Source organism: Phocoena sinus, chromosome 14 (genome assembly GCF_008692025.1).
Source record: "Phocoena sinus isolate mPhoSin1 chromosome 14, mPhoSin1.pri, whole genome shotgun sequence".
In the NCBI taxonomy this organism is placed as follows: Eukaryota; Metazoa; Chordata; class Mammalia; order Artiodactyla; family Phocoenidae; genus Phocoena; species Phocoena sinus.
The window spans coordinates 47,739,029-47,754,022 of NC_045776.1; positions in this window are offsets into that span (position 1 = coordinate 47,739,029).

Below are 14,994 nucleotides of genomic sequence, written 5' to 3' on the forward strand. Positions count from 1 at the left end.
ATGTCTCCGTCACCTCTGAGCTTATTTAAGTTGTTTACATGTCTGTCTGCTAGAAAAGTGGGACAGTGTCTTTTGATTCCTACATCCTCAGATTCTAGCGCTTAGATTTTAAGTGCAATGCTAGATATTCTTTGAATAAGTGAAAAGAGTGTGGCAAATGAATCAATAATACAAGTAAAATATGGGAAAACTTGCCCCTTAGAGATCTAATCAGAGAAGATGCCTTGATTTAAGGCTGGTGTCCTAATATTATATATTTTAGGAACTGACACTATACTGAATGAGATAGATTATGCAGGTAGGCAGGCAACGTGACCTTTACGGCTTCTAGTTCTGTCCCTCCCTGTATGTTCCAACAGACAGGATCTACTCACAGTCCTCACACGTCACTGCATTTGCCATCTCCCACATCTCAGCCAGTCCAAATCAAGAACCCATCTCATGACCCAAATCAATCGCAACATTCCCCATTTTATGAAGACTTACTTGATCACTTACCTTACAGAAAACCCCTCCAAGTGGAGTTGAAGAGAGGAAAACTAAATTTATTGAGCACCTTTTGCGTGCTGGTCTTAGGAGATACCTTTCTTTCTTTCTTTTTTTATTTCTTTCTTTCTCTCTCTTTCTCTCCCTCCCTCTCTTTCTTTCTTTACCACCTCATTTTACTGACTTAAAAACTGTAAGAGTAATTTATCCATGAAGCTGGGAATCTAACCAGTCTGTATGAAGCCAAAGTACATCTCTTTCCACTACTCCACAAATGTCTGATTCATCTTATATCCTCCATTGCCACTGGCAAAATGCCTTGCACAGAAAAGGTATTTAATAAATAATTTGCTAAGTGAATGAATTAAATGGAGCCATGCAACATTTTCAGTGAAGCAAAGCCATCTAGTGGATTTGAATCTTAGACCTGCTTTTTACTAGATAGGCAAATTGTTTAGCCTTGGTTTTTCTCTCTCCGTGTAGTATAGTTCAGTGAATGCTAGAGGAAGGAAGGCTCCGAAGTTTGCTCTGAGAACTACCCTTTTCTAAACTTCCATTAAACCCCACCTCCAACTCACATACTTTATTTAGGTATGTAAATAACCTCTATCAAGTTACTAGGAGGCTTGACTTGAGGAAGTATACTTTCTTTTTAAGGTGACCTTGAACATTTTTCTTTTATGCTTGCTTTATAATTCGCCTTGCTAATGGGAACTTTAATTTTCTAGTTGAAAAAAATATACTCCTCCTTACCCAGCACTTGTCCTGATATTTGGAGTTTAGCAATAATTATTTTTAGTACATTTCCTTCCTATAGAAACTTATAAGAATAAAATAGGATACATAGGAAGGCAAAATGCATTTTATCTCTATGTAAGAAAAGAAAAAATGTAGGGGGAAGATTATATCTTGATTTTATTAGATTTATCTGTTAAAATATTTGTAAAATTAAAGATGTTGAAAAATACTTATCCATTTACGTTCTGTCTTAGTCCAGAGTACTAATCCCATTCATGAGGGTTCCACTGTCATAATTTTACACCTCCCAAAAGCCCCACCTACTAATACCATCACCTTTGGGAGTTAGGATTTCAAAATACGAATTTTGGGGAGACACAAACATTCAGATTATAGCGACTTCTAAATGATGGACTCAGTCATTAATTGTCCAAATATTCTGCTTATCAACTCAGGTAATAAAACAAAATTGAACAAATAGAAAATTTATGTTCTGAATATTTTACTATTTTACATACAAACACACAAACATAATTTAACTAGGGTACAGTTATCGAGTGGACAATGTAAGTTTTTCTTATTGTCCACTTGATTTTACAAGTACATACAGTCTCTTCACAAAATGAATAAAAGTTTACTACTCTAGAATTTAAGTAGGAAGCCTTCTTTATCAGTGAAATGAGACCAGCTGAAAAATCTGCCGGAGAAAACATAACTGTTTGACTAAGATGGCTATGGCCTCAGCTTCAAAACGAGCCAGGAACAACTGTGTGCCTTCAAGTTCTATACCTTGAACCTAGTCCCAGTATCTATGTTTTGCATCAGAGCATTTAAATACTTTCTGCAACAGAACACCACTCTGTCATTCCCTTCCTCTTAAAGGAATGTGACTCGAACTTTTTTTTGGCTGCGCCACGTGGCTTGCAGGATCCCAGTCAAGGATCGAACCTGGGTTCCCGGCACAGAGTCCTAACCACTAGACCACCAGGGAATTCCGGTGGTCCAGACTCTTAAAGAGTTTTGACTTTATGAATGATTTCCAGTTTTGGTGGCTTCATTAAAGATTCAGTGAAGTTTGAGACACTTTTTAACATTTTTAGTGTTTGAAATCTTGCTCTTAGAAAAAGTGAATGCAGCTGAATGATCCTAACATAAGAGATCCATTCACACTATGGAATATTAATTAGCATTAAGATTTACACATTTAGGGACTTCCCTAGTGGCTCAGTGGTTAAGAAACCGTCTGCCACTGCAGAGGACACTGGTTCAAGCCCTGGTCCAGGAAGATCCCACATGCTGCAGAGCAACTAGGCCCATGTGCCATAACTACTGAGCCTGCGCTCTAGAGCCCGCGGGCCACAATTACTGAGCCCATGTACCACAACTACAGATGCCTAGAGCCCTGCTCCGCAACAAGAGAGGCCACTGCAATGAGAAGCCCACGCACCACAACGAAGCGTTGCCCCTGCTCGCCACAACTGGAGAAGGCCCGCGCGCAGCAGCAAAGATCCAACTCAACCAAAAATAAATAAATAAATAAATAAAATTAATTTTTTTAAAAAAAGAGATTTACACATTTAGAGGTACATTTATGGAAAAATGATCATGGTATATTGTTAAAATTTTTAAAAGGTTATAAAACAGTATGCAAAGTATGACTCCATTTTTTTGTAAATTAAAACAAATTTTTAATCAATAAGCAGATTAGATATATACTCAGAAGAAAATCTAGATTATACACCAAACCCTTAACAGAGGACATCTCTATTTGGAGATACTCTAAGCGATCCTTTTTTTTTTTTTTTTTAATTTTTATTGAAGTATAGTTGCTTTACAATATTGTGTTAGTTTCTACTGTACAGCAAAGTGAATCGGCTATAAGTATACATATATCCCCTCGTTTTTGGATTTCCTTCCCATTTAGGTCACCATGGAGCATTGAGTAGAGTTCCCTGTCCTATGCAGTAGGTTCTCATTAGTTAACTAAATGATCCTTTTTAAAAGAAATTCTGTGTATTTTCTAATTCTTTTAACAATGAATGAATAGTATTTACATAGTCAAAAATTAACACAAGCTTTTTCTTAAAATATGTATTCTTAGTAACAATTGAAATCTGTAAACACAGCTAAGTACTCCCTAGTCTCCTTCGCATAGCATCCAAGAAACTTCACTGAACTTCACCAAGCTGGGAACCTTCCACTGGCCCATATGTAACTACAGGAATTTCCCAAATACCCCCAAACTTTCTCTCAACTTTATGCCTTTTCATACATTGGTTCACATCCCTTCAAAGACCTTCCGCATCTGAAACATGTTCTACCTGGCCAATTCCTATTTGGCCTTCAACAGGCTACAGCCGACACTGGATGAATTCAGTGCCTCTTTCGTCTCTCATAGCACACTGTAGTATCTGAGTTGTTTTTCTTGTCTATCCTCTCTCACTAAATTGTGAACTCCCTGATAGCTGAGACTGTGTCATGTTCATCTCAGAACCAGGAGAGAGAATCTAATACATATTAGAAAGACAAAGAGTACTTCTCCGACTCCTATTCCAATCCCAACCTCTAGACTGGCTACCAGGGGCAGGAATTCTATCTTGTCTGTGTATTCCTGGTGTCTAATAGGAGGGTAATATTTCAGCTTTCTGTTCTCAGTCTATACTTTCCTTGGGTGATAACATTCACTTCCATGACTTAATTTCTATCTATATGTTTATGACTTCCAGATCTGTCTATCTTTGGCCCAGTTTCTCTCCTGGTTTCCAGACTTATGTAGACAGCTGCCTACTGTCTTCACCTGGATGTCCCACAGGTTCAAACTAAACTTATTCTGCCATCTTCAAACCTGCTTTTTCTTCTATGATCCTATTTCAGTGAACCAATGAACCCCTTTCCAGTTGCCTAAGATGTAAAATTAGGAACTGACCTTGAGTTTTCCCTCTTTTTCACCCGTTTCAGTCAGCCTTAGATCCTGTCAATCCCAGCATCATATCTGTAATATCTCTGTGATCCATCAACTTCTCTCATTCCCACCATCACTCTTCTAGTTCAACCCAAGTGCACTCACTTAAATTATACTAACTGTGCTGTGTCCATGCTTCTAGCCTTGCCCCTCCATTCTATTCTGCCGTCTGCAATTAGAGAGACTTTTTTTTTTTTTCCAAAATGTTCCTTTAAGCACTAACATGCGAGTTATTATCATCATTCTTTGATTTAGGATTATTTTTCTTTCTTACTGAAAGGAACCTAAAAAGAAAACAATTTCTATATTTAACCATTTGTAATTCTATCATTCTGGCTGAATTCTAATTTTTGCATATTACTTTCTAATCCTTGTCCATTGTTTGCTTGTGAAGTATGATTTTGTATATAACTTATAGAACTTACCTTTGCCGAAATAATTTTCCATGCTTAAACATTTAAAGCAAGGCACTTGCATAGTTCCATACTTCTAAAATGTCTTCATAATGATCATTTTACACGTTTATGAAATACAAACACATAGTTGTTTGCATGTATAATTACAAATTATGATAAATGCTATGAAAGAAAAGAACAAGGTGCTTCAAAAGAGGGTAATGGATAGGATCTAATTTCGCTATGGAGATATGGAAGTGTTCCAGGAATTAAAAGAATGCCTGTGAGACAACTAGGGGAAGGGTGGCCTAAATGACCTTTGGAGAGGCCAAAAGGGGCTTGACCACCTTCAGGGCTTAAAGGTCATGTGATGTGCAAATGAAAGCAATTGAAATATTTTAAGCAGAGGAGTAAAAATGAATCAATTTACGTTTGAAAACTTTTTATTTGGAAATAATTTCAAATTTAGAGAAGAGCTGCAAGAAATAGTACTTAAAATTCCCATATTCTCTCCATCCAGATTCACCAGTTTTAACATTTTGATTTGTTCATCACTTGCTCTGTCTCTTTGTGTATGTGTGTCTATACATATATAGTAAACATACTCACTCGATCCTCATTACTCACACATTCTGTATTTGCAAATTCAAATTCAAACCCCCTACCAAACCCCCTACCTAAAATTTATTTGTTCCTCCCCTCGTGCCCTGTGGTACTTGCAAGGTCTTTTGCAGACATTTGCAGAGGAGGGAAAATTTTAGTTGCCAAATGTGCACATTCCCAGGTGAGCTCAAACAAGGCTCTACCTTCTTGTTTTAGCTCTCATACTGTAAACAAGTATCCTTTTTGCAGCCTATTTAGTGCCATGTTTTTCATATTTTTGTACTTTTTGTTGATGATGTCACTGTTTAAAATGGTGCTCAGGCACAGTGCTGAAGTGCTGTCTAGTGTTCCTAGGTTACATGCCTTACAGAGAATGTATGTGTTAGATACGCTTCTTTCAGGCATGAGTTGTAGTGCTATTGGTTGTGAGTTCAATGTTAATGAATCAACAATATATATTAAATAAGGTATCTTTAAACAGAAACACATAAGACATGTTGATACATTGAAGGGTGGAAAAAAAAAACATGTTATGACCAGAGGCTTAGAGGAACCTAACTCTGTATTTCCCCTAGTCACGATTTTTTAGTATTTGCTAATTCAGTGTTCTGTGACTTCATAGAACACAATCACCACAAATAATGAGAATCAATTCTATATACACTTTCCCCCTAAACTACTTGAAAGCAAGTTGCAGACTTACCCCTTACCCCCAAATACTTCAGTTTATATTTCCTAAAAACAAGGACTTATATAACCACAGTACAATTAACAAAAGTAGGAAATCTAACATTGATACAACTATTTAGTCAGCAGATCTTTAATCAACAGATCTTTTTCCATTTTGTCCCAATAATGTTTTTTATAGCAAATTTTTTTCTAATCCAGGATCCAATCCAGAATCTTTCATTGCATACAGTTTTATATCTCTTCAGTCTCCTTCAGTGGAGAACAGTTCTCTGCCTTTCTTTTTCATGATATTGCCATTTTTGAAAACAACAGGCCCTTTATTTTGTAGAATGTCCTCAATTGGGTTTGTTTGTTGTTTCCTCATGATCAGATTCAGGTTATGCATTTTGACAGGAATACTGCATGAGTGATGTTATGTCCTCTGTGTCACATTAGGAGATACATTATGTAAGTTTACGTTATTACTGTTTACCTTAAATTTGATCACTTGTCTGTGTTGGTATACGCCAAGTTTCTCACCATAAAGTTAACTGTTTTTCCTCTTTGTATTTAATAAGCAATGTGGTGGGACATATTTTGAGACTATATAAATATGCTGTTCTTCATCAAGCTTTACCTTATTAATTTTAGCATCCATTAATGACTTGGCTGAATCAGTTATTACTATGGTGGCCACAAAATAGTGATTTTTTAAAACTCATTTCTTCTACATTATTGTTTGACATTCTACTGAAAGAAATAGTTTTCCCATTTCTCTTATGTATGTATCAGCATGGATTCATGCATTCTTTTTTAGTCAATGGGCTATGATCAGTAATTGCCATGACTTATTTTGATTCTCAAATTGTCCGAGATTTGGACAGTGAGAACTCCTTTTTAAGTTGTTTCCTGTATCCTTTTGATGTACCCCCATCATTTTCTGAGTAATGTACATTCTTAAAAGACCATTCTAGTTATTATATGGAGAATGGACTTGGGGAAGGCAAAAGAAGCAACAAAGAAACTAGTTGGATGGCTCTTGCAGGTGAGAGATGATGGCAGCTTGAAATAAGTTGGTAGCGGTGGACAGATTTGAAGTATATCTTGGAGGTAAAAATCTGTGGGTGTTAGTGGTAAATTGAGTAAAGTAGCTTAGGGAGTGGAAGGTGTTAAGAATGACTAACATTTCTAGCTTGAGATATTGGGTGGATGGTGATTGCATTCACAGTCATGGGGAAGATTGGAGATGGAGCAGCTCTGATGGAAAAGATCAAGAGTTCAAGAAAGATCAAATGGAACTTGAAAGTGAAACAAAAACTAGGCTTTATATTACCTTTCTACCTGCACTTCTTGACAGTATAGATTATACTTGAAGTAATGGGAGTAAATGTTATGATGGAAGGAGAGCAGGTGCAGTAAAGAGAGAAGAACCCATATCAAACCTCAGCATTTCATGGTAGCATAGAAAAAGAAGCCAATAAAAGGAACTAGAGAAGGAGGAGAGGCTGGAGAGATAGGGGGAAAAAACAAAAAGGGTGAAGTCAGGAAGCCAAGGCAAAAAAAATCACAACAGGTGAAGTCAGGAAGCCAAGATAAAAGTGTTGAACTAGGTGAAATGCTGAGAGGTCACATTTCAATTTGCCTCTTCTAGAATGATGCTTGATGAAGACAGGGATCTTTTGTTGTTGTTCACTGCTATACCCATATAAATGGGCCAATGCCTGGCCCATAGTAGGTGTTTCATAAATATTTTTGACTGAATGAATGAATTTGTAGATCATGTGTTTCTGTAGTGTTATCACATTGATTAGATATAATGTCCAGGAAAATGTTGAATAATAACAATGATATGCTTCCTAGTCTTGTTCTTTTTTTTGGCCATGCAGCATGCCAGATCTGTAGGATCCTAGTTTCCCAATCAGGGATTGAACCCGTGCCCCCTGCAGTGGAAGCAAGGAGTCCTATCCACTGGACTGCCAGGAAAGTCCCAAGATGAAGGCTTTGATGTCACATCAGCTCAGGGCCATGTTTTGTTTTTGTTTTTTGCTGCCATCAAACATGGAGGTGCTGGGAGTTGAACCCATGGCCTTGTGCATGCTAAGCACGCATTCTGAGCTAAGCACGCATTCTACCACTGAGCTACACCTCCCCTTGAGTTCCTAGTCTTGTTCTTGATGTAATGTTTCCTCAAGTGGTTTAATTGTTTGATGTTTGCCTCTCCAAAACAAAAATTTGTGGTTTCTTGCATCATTAGTAAGTTTCCATGCCCCCCACCCCGTCACCATATGCCCCTCCTCTCCCCCAGTGTCTCCGGAGTAACCCAAATGTAGAATAGAGGTCCCATCGTGATGTGACCGCTGGTTGGCATCACTTCTGGCCACCACCTCCCTTTTCCCACATCTTCTTGTGGTGCCATGCTCCTCTTGCCAGGCAAAGAGGTGGGGGAAGAACTTTCCCAAGGAAGTCTTTGACCCCCTCCCCAGCAAAACCCCCCATTATGTTTGTTTTCCTCTTGGGTGATCCTCCTAGTAGATTCTCCTAGTATATTCCTTACTTCCCTGTTTCTCTTGAGACTCTATAAGTTTCTTTCAGAAAGGTCTGTTATTTTACTGTTTAACCTGCAGTTTCTGACACAGTATCGTGAGGTTTTGTGGTAGGAAGGAAGGAAGGAAGGAAGTCAAGGTCCCAGGCAAAACAGCTAAAACCTTTCACCCACCATCACCTCTCTGTTTCCAGGTATTCTTCCCACAGACTCTGTCTTCTAAGTTTCAACAAATTCTTCATTATATCTTTCCTATACTGTCAAGTAATCCCAACTAATGTATTTCCATTGTTAACTGATAAGGTGTGATTCTTTTCTTTTTTTATTTTTTAAGAAACTTCTGAATGAGAAAAAAGTTTCAGGTTTTCAGGACTTAAAAGTTGTCGACCTCACCATCTCCTAAAGCTTTAGGTATGTTAGATCTGGGTTTAAATTCAGATTTGCAATGTGCATTTGTATATCAAAACTCTTAGAAGACTTGCAATAAAGCAACTGTTTTCAAACTTTTTTATCTCAGGAAACTTTAATACTATTAAAACTTACTGAGGACCCCTAAAATCTTTTGTCTGTGTGGATTGTATCTATCAATATTTGCCATGTTAGAAATGAAAACTGAGAAAAGTATAAATTATTTATTTATGGGTCCATTTAAAAATACCAATAAAAGCCTCACTACATGTTATATTAGCTAGGGTCCATTCAGGGGACAGATACCACATCAATTTTTTGAAGAGCTAAAATTTAATATAAAAATTTGTTAGCTACTAGAAGGTGGTTAGATACTGAAAGGAGTAGAAGAGGACTGACTCTAAGGCATCCTTAGAGTAGCAGATGCAAAAAAGCATCTATACCCTCCAGCTAGAGGGAGAGTGGGCATTAAAAGAACCAGGGATTAATTAGGAGAGGAACAGTCCCCATGGCTGAGATTCAGACCTCCTCCAAGGGGGCATGGAGCACACAGCCTGGCAGTGATGAAGAAACTTGCCAGATGAAATGGGCCATTGCTGGTCTATAAAGCCCCTGAAGGTGGGGAAAGCATGGCCTGCGGGTGTAACTGGAGTTATCTGTACTTCATAACAGCGGAGTACCAGAATCCGTAAGCCAGATAGTTACCTGTTGCTGTGGCTCTGCAGTGTGACTTCAGTGCCCTCTATTGGCGAAGTGTAACATTTCATTAGCTGGCAAAGGAGAAATGTTACCAGGGTCCAGCTCTGCTATCACAAAAGAGGGCAAAGAAAGGCAGATTTGTAGCTGAGAGTCAAGAAATTGATAATTAGCACACATAATACCATAAATATTTTATAATATTTCATAAATATTTTAAATGAAAAATAACTATAGTTTTCTCAGCCAGAGATGCCCACATTCTAGTAGGAGATACAAGTGTGAAACAATTATAGACAGTATGAGACAGGTCGCAACAAAGAACCTTGGAGACACAGAGGTTGGGCCTCTAATCAAGCCCGAGGAAAGGCTTCTTGGAGAGGGCTACCTGTGGTGAGTCATAAGAAGTTTCCAGAGTCAGCTCAATCGATGAAAAGGAGGAGGAGAAAAGTCTTTTCTGTGAGAGGAAGCATGTGTGTGCTCCCCAGGTCAGTCACATACGCAGCCCCTTGCAATAGAGCTGCTTTACTGACAAAAAGGGCATCATGGGGTGGAACCACTTGACCCCAAGCTGCTGGCCACCACAGACTGGACAAGCAACAGGAAGCTGGCCCAAGGGCAGCCACTCCTTTGGCCACAATGACCCTACCCAGGCCTGATGCAAAAATATCAGCTGGTCCAAACATATTTACTCGTGCAGAATTGCAGTTGGAAACCTTGGAAAGAGAAGGGAAGTTAACTGTGGAAGCTGAAGCTACATGATTGTAATGGAAAGAGAAGCTAGAGAGGCCATAATGCACATGTATGAGCTAGAAGGTTATAAGGGAAAAGAAACCATGAGTTAGCATAAACCGTAAGTTAAAGAAAGAAAATGAGACCGAGAAAGTCAGACAGTAAAGAGAGAAGAACAGATGTGCTGAAAGGAACTGATCCTGTTACTGCTTCAACGTTAGAGTTAAGATCCAAAAGTTCCTGATGCTGACATTTCTAACGCGGCCATTCCTAGGAGGCAAAATGATGTGTTTTTCCCAGTTTTGTAATTCCCCATGAGAGCCCTTGTTTCTTTGAATCCTTTCTGGAGTGAACCTTTGTTTCTTTTAACCAAAAGATCTCAACTGAAATGGGCATAGAGAAAACATGACACAATCAAAATGCAAATATCATGTCTGAAAAAAGGTGGCCTTGAATTGTCCCTGAATTCCTAGTGCAGGTGGGCCAGCCTTATATACGTGATCCACTCACATGTTATATGTATTTCAAAGACAGAATTATAATTCACCAAACACATCATTTGGAGAACTTTTCAAAACCTCTTTCCTATTAATTTATCCATTATCAACAAATATGATATTATGCTAGAATAAGATAAGCAAAGAACAATCTCATCTTAGCCAGTAATTTTAAGTAAGAAACATGGAAACAACTGGTATCTGATTTTGGATTTTTAAGTTGTAATATAAATGAATGGCTCTCTAATATTCATTCAGTAAATATTTATTAACTACCTACTGTAAGCTCAGACTGTTCTAGGCACTGGCCATACACCAACGAATAAAATAGACGTGGAACTTACAATTCTAATGGGGCGGGGCAGTCAGTAAACACATACAAACACATATTTCAGGTGTTAGGTGTTTGGGGCGTGGGAGTCCTATTTTATAAGTGATGGTCAGAGAAAACCTCTCTGATAGGGTGACATTTGTGCAGCAAATGGAAGGAAGTACAGGAGCAAGCCATGTCCACATAGAGTACGGGTAGAGCGCTGCAGGCAGAGGACAGTTAGTTTCAAAGCTCTGAGACAGGAGCCTGCTTAGTGTTTATGAGGAACAGCAGGGAGGCCAGCATGGCTTGAGGTGAATGAAGGATGGCAGAAATGGCAGGAATGGCAAGAGATGAAGCAAAGAGGTATGGGGAAGGTGGGGGAAGGGAGATCACACAGACCATAGTAGGGGCTACGTGTAGATGTCTCCTAGATACTTAGCTAATGAGTTCTAACAAGTACTTAGGTGATGCCAGTGCATCCTAAGCATCCGTCATCTGGGAGCTTGACAGAAAAGACTCATGGGCTCTACCTCAGACTGATTGAATCAGAACCTGCATTTTAAAAAGATCCTCGGAGATTCATATATACATTAAAGTATGAGAAACACTAGTTTAGCTTATGTTAGTCAGCAAAGACATAGGAAACCACAATCAGCACTTTCTCTTTAATTTTCAGTTTAGGATGGATTTTTCTACTTCTGCAAAAAAAATCACTGGGATTTAGATAGGGATTGCATTGCATCTGTAGATGGCTTTGGGTAGTACTGACATCTTAACAATATTAAGTCTTCCAATCTATGAAAACAGGGTGTCTCTCCATTTATTTATGTCTTCTTTTATTTCTTCCAGCAATGTTTTGCAGTTTTCAGTGCACAAGTCTTTTGCCTCCTTGGTTAAGTTTATTCCTAAGAATTTTATTCTTTTTGATGCTGTTGTAAATGGAATTTCTTAATTTTCTTTTTGGATTGTTCATTGTTAGTGTATAAAATGCGTCTAATATTTGTTTGTTGATTTTTTTATCCTGCAACTTTGTTTTCTACTCCAAAGATTCCATTTAAAAAATGTTAGAACTACTAAACATCAGTGAACAAAGATGATTTTACTTCTTCCTTTCCAAATTGGATGCCTTTTATTTCTTTTTCTTACTCAGTTGTTCTGGCTAGAATGTCCAATGTACTGATGAATAGAAGTGGTGAGAGTAGGTGTCCTTGTCTTGTTCCTGATTTTAGAGGAAAAGCTTTCTGTCTTTCACCATTGAATATGATGTTAGCTTTGGGTTCTTATCATGTTGAGGAAGTTCCCTTCTGTTTCTAGTATACTGAGTATTTTGTTTTTAAATCCCAATTGATACTTCAGATTCTTTCCCATTTGGTAGCTTAAATGGACACAGAAGTCTTGGGAGTGTTTGAAAATGGCATGTTGAAGATGGCAGAGACACAAAATGGGAGGAGTCTTGGCTCCTAGACTTTTTTTTTTTTTTTTTAGTTCCTAGATTTTCGCTTGGAGGATTGCAATCAACAATGGGATCTGTTATTGGGAAACAAACTGGGGAATTCCCTGGTGGTCCAGTGGCTAAGTCTCTGCGCTTCTAATGCTGGGGGCTCGGGTTCGATCCCTGGTCAGGGAACTAGATCCCACATGCCTCAACTGAAAATCCCCCATGTGGCAACAAAGATCCCGCTTGCTGCAACTAAGACCCAGCACAGCCAAATAAATTAAATTAAATTAAATTTAATTTAAAAAGAGAAGCAAACTGTGTGGGCTTATCTACTATAGTAGCTAGCATTGCTTTAACATGTAAGCAAAAAGTAATTTCCCAAATATAGTAAATGCTCTTACAAATTGATGTGGGAAAAAACCAAAACCTATCGGAAGAATTAGGTAAAGGATATGAACAATCAATGGGAGGAAAATTCAAAAGACTTTTAAACAAACATAAGGATGTTCTACATCATTCATAAAAGAAATGCAAATCAAAATTATTTGGGTAAATTTTTAAAAATACAAAGTAAATAGCTATGAAATTATATATTGAGATTTCACCTATTTATTGGCAAAAAAGTTTGAAGCACTGTTTTATTAGTTTGAGTTCAATTAGAGAAGCAAAACCACTGTGGTATCAAATAAGCAATTTTCTTCCTCTAGGAATTAGACCTCACACAATTGTGGGAGTTGATGGAGAAGTCTGTGCAAGGTTGTTGTCGCTGGTGTCAGCTCATTCTGGTAGTCAGGAAGGAAAGTTGGATGTGAAGTGGGGAGGGTGAGAATAAACTGTAACCCATGGGGACAAACAGTATCTTGTATCTTTCACCATCTGTATCTTTCACCATCTGCAACCTTGGCAATGCTGGTGACCTGCAGGAAAAGCTGGTGTCCTTTGCCATAAAGCTGCATGCAAAGAATCTGTTAGCAAAGAATATGAAGGAGGAGATCCGGTAGGATCTGGAGGAACTAGAGTAGCTATGGGCCTGGATGCCTCCCCACACCAATAAAGTGAGCCAGCAAACCAACATCCTTTGCGAGCTGCTACAGTGCTGGTGCCCTACATGGAGCTACTTCTCTTCTGCCTTTCAAATACTGTGCAAATTTCTCTTGTGGCCAACTCAAACTTGCAGCCATATAGGAAAGAAAATTCTGGGAAATAGTTCCAAGGTTAGCTGAGTTGATACCATACAAAGCCAATGCAACTACAATGGGAAAGGTATAGCAGAGGGACCCTCACTCACTGTTAGGAGAAACATAAATTTGTATAATTGTATAACATATTTTTCACCCTGAAATTCTAATTCTAGTGATTTATCCTGTAAATATACTTCTAACTATGGGAAATGACAAACAAAAGTTTATGCATTGCAACATTATTTGCAGTAGCAACACCATGAACAGTAATGATCATCAATAGAAGACTGGTTAAGAATTTAACCTTATATCTGTACGTTGGAAAGAATGATCCTCTCATGGGAAGATCCTCAAAGATATGTTAAGTGAAAAAATCAAGATACAGAACAGTGTACAGTATGCTACCACTTGCATTAAAAGATATATTCATGTTTGTATATGTATGGAATATCAATAGAAGTATACTGAAAATATCAGTAGAAACATACTGATAACATCCGTTACCTTCAAGAAGAGAAACTTAGTTACTGGGGGACCAAAATGAGATGGAGTATTTATACAATTTTTTAAAAATTTGTGTACCACGTGAATGTATCAGTTATTAAAAATGAGAGTCTCCTTTAAATGAGACTGTTACATGCATTTCTTCTGTTTATTTCTGATATATGCTTCTTGAAATCAAGGTCTTACAGAAAATATTCTTGTGACCTGTTTTCTCTATGATAGGTGAAGCACAGTACACCTTTATAACTCTATTAAAAATACAGTGAAGGGCTTCCCTGGTGGTGCAGTGGTTGAGAGTCCGCCTGCCAATGCAGGGGACATGGGTTCGTGCCCCGGTCCAGGAAGATCCCACATGCCGTGGAGCTGCTGGGCTCATGAGCCATGGCCATTTAGCCTGTGCATCTGGAGCCTGTACTCCGCAACGGGAGAGGCCACAACAGTGAGAGGCCCGCGTACTGCAAAAAAAAAAAAAAAAAAAAAAAGTGAAAAGCCTTCTTATAATTTTTAATTAGATGAGACATTTTTATGAGCCCTCAATAACCAATGAAAATGTATATGGAGTTATGATAAAGTAACTGCTTAATTTCTTTCTAAAGGAATGTCAATGTTTGAAATATATATACATATATAGATATATTTATATATGTATTCAATTAAACAAGACAAAGCATGGGAATACTTGGAATGAAGAGCCCTAAGGAAATATGAAATATGAGATTAAGTGGGTTTTTTTGCAAACTTGGAGAGTATTTATTTCAATCACATCCTTTTCCAAAGATCAATTAGAAATTTACTTGCTTCCAAGTGTCTTTTAAAACTTACTGTGCAAA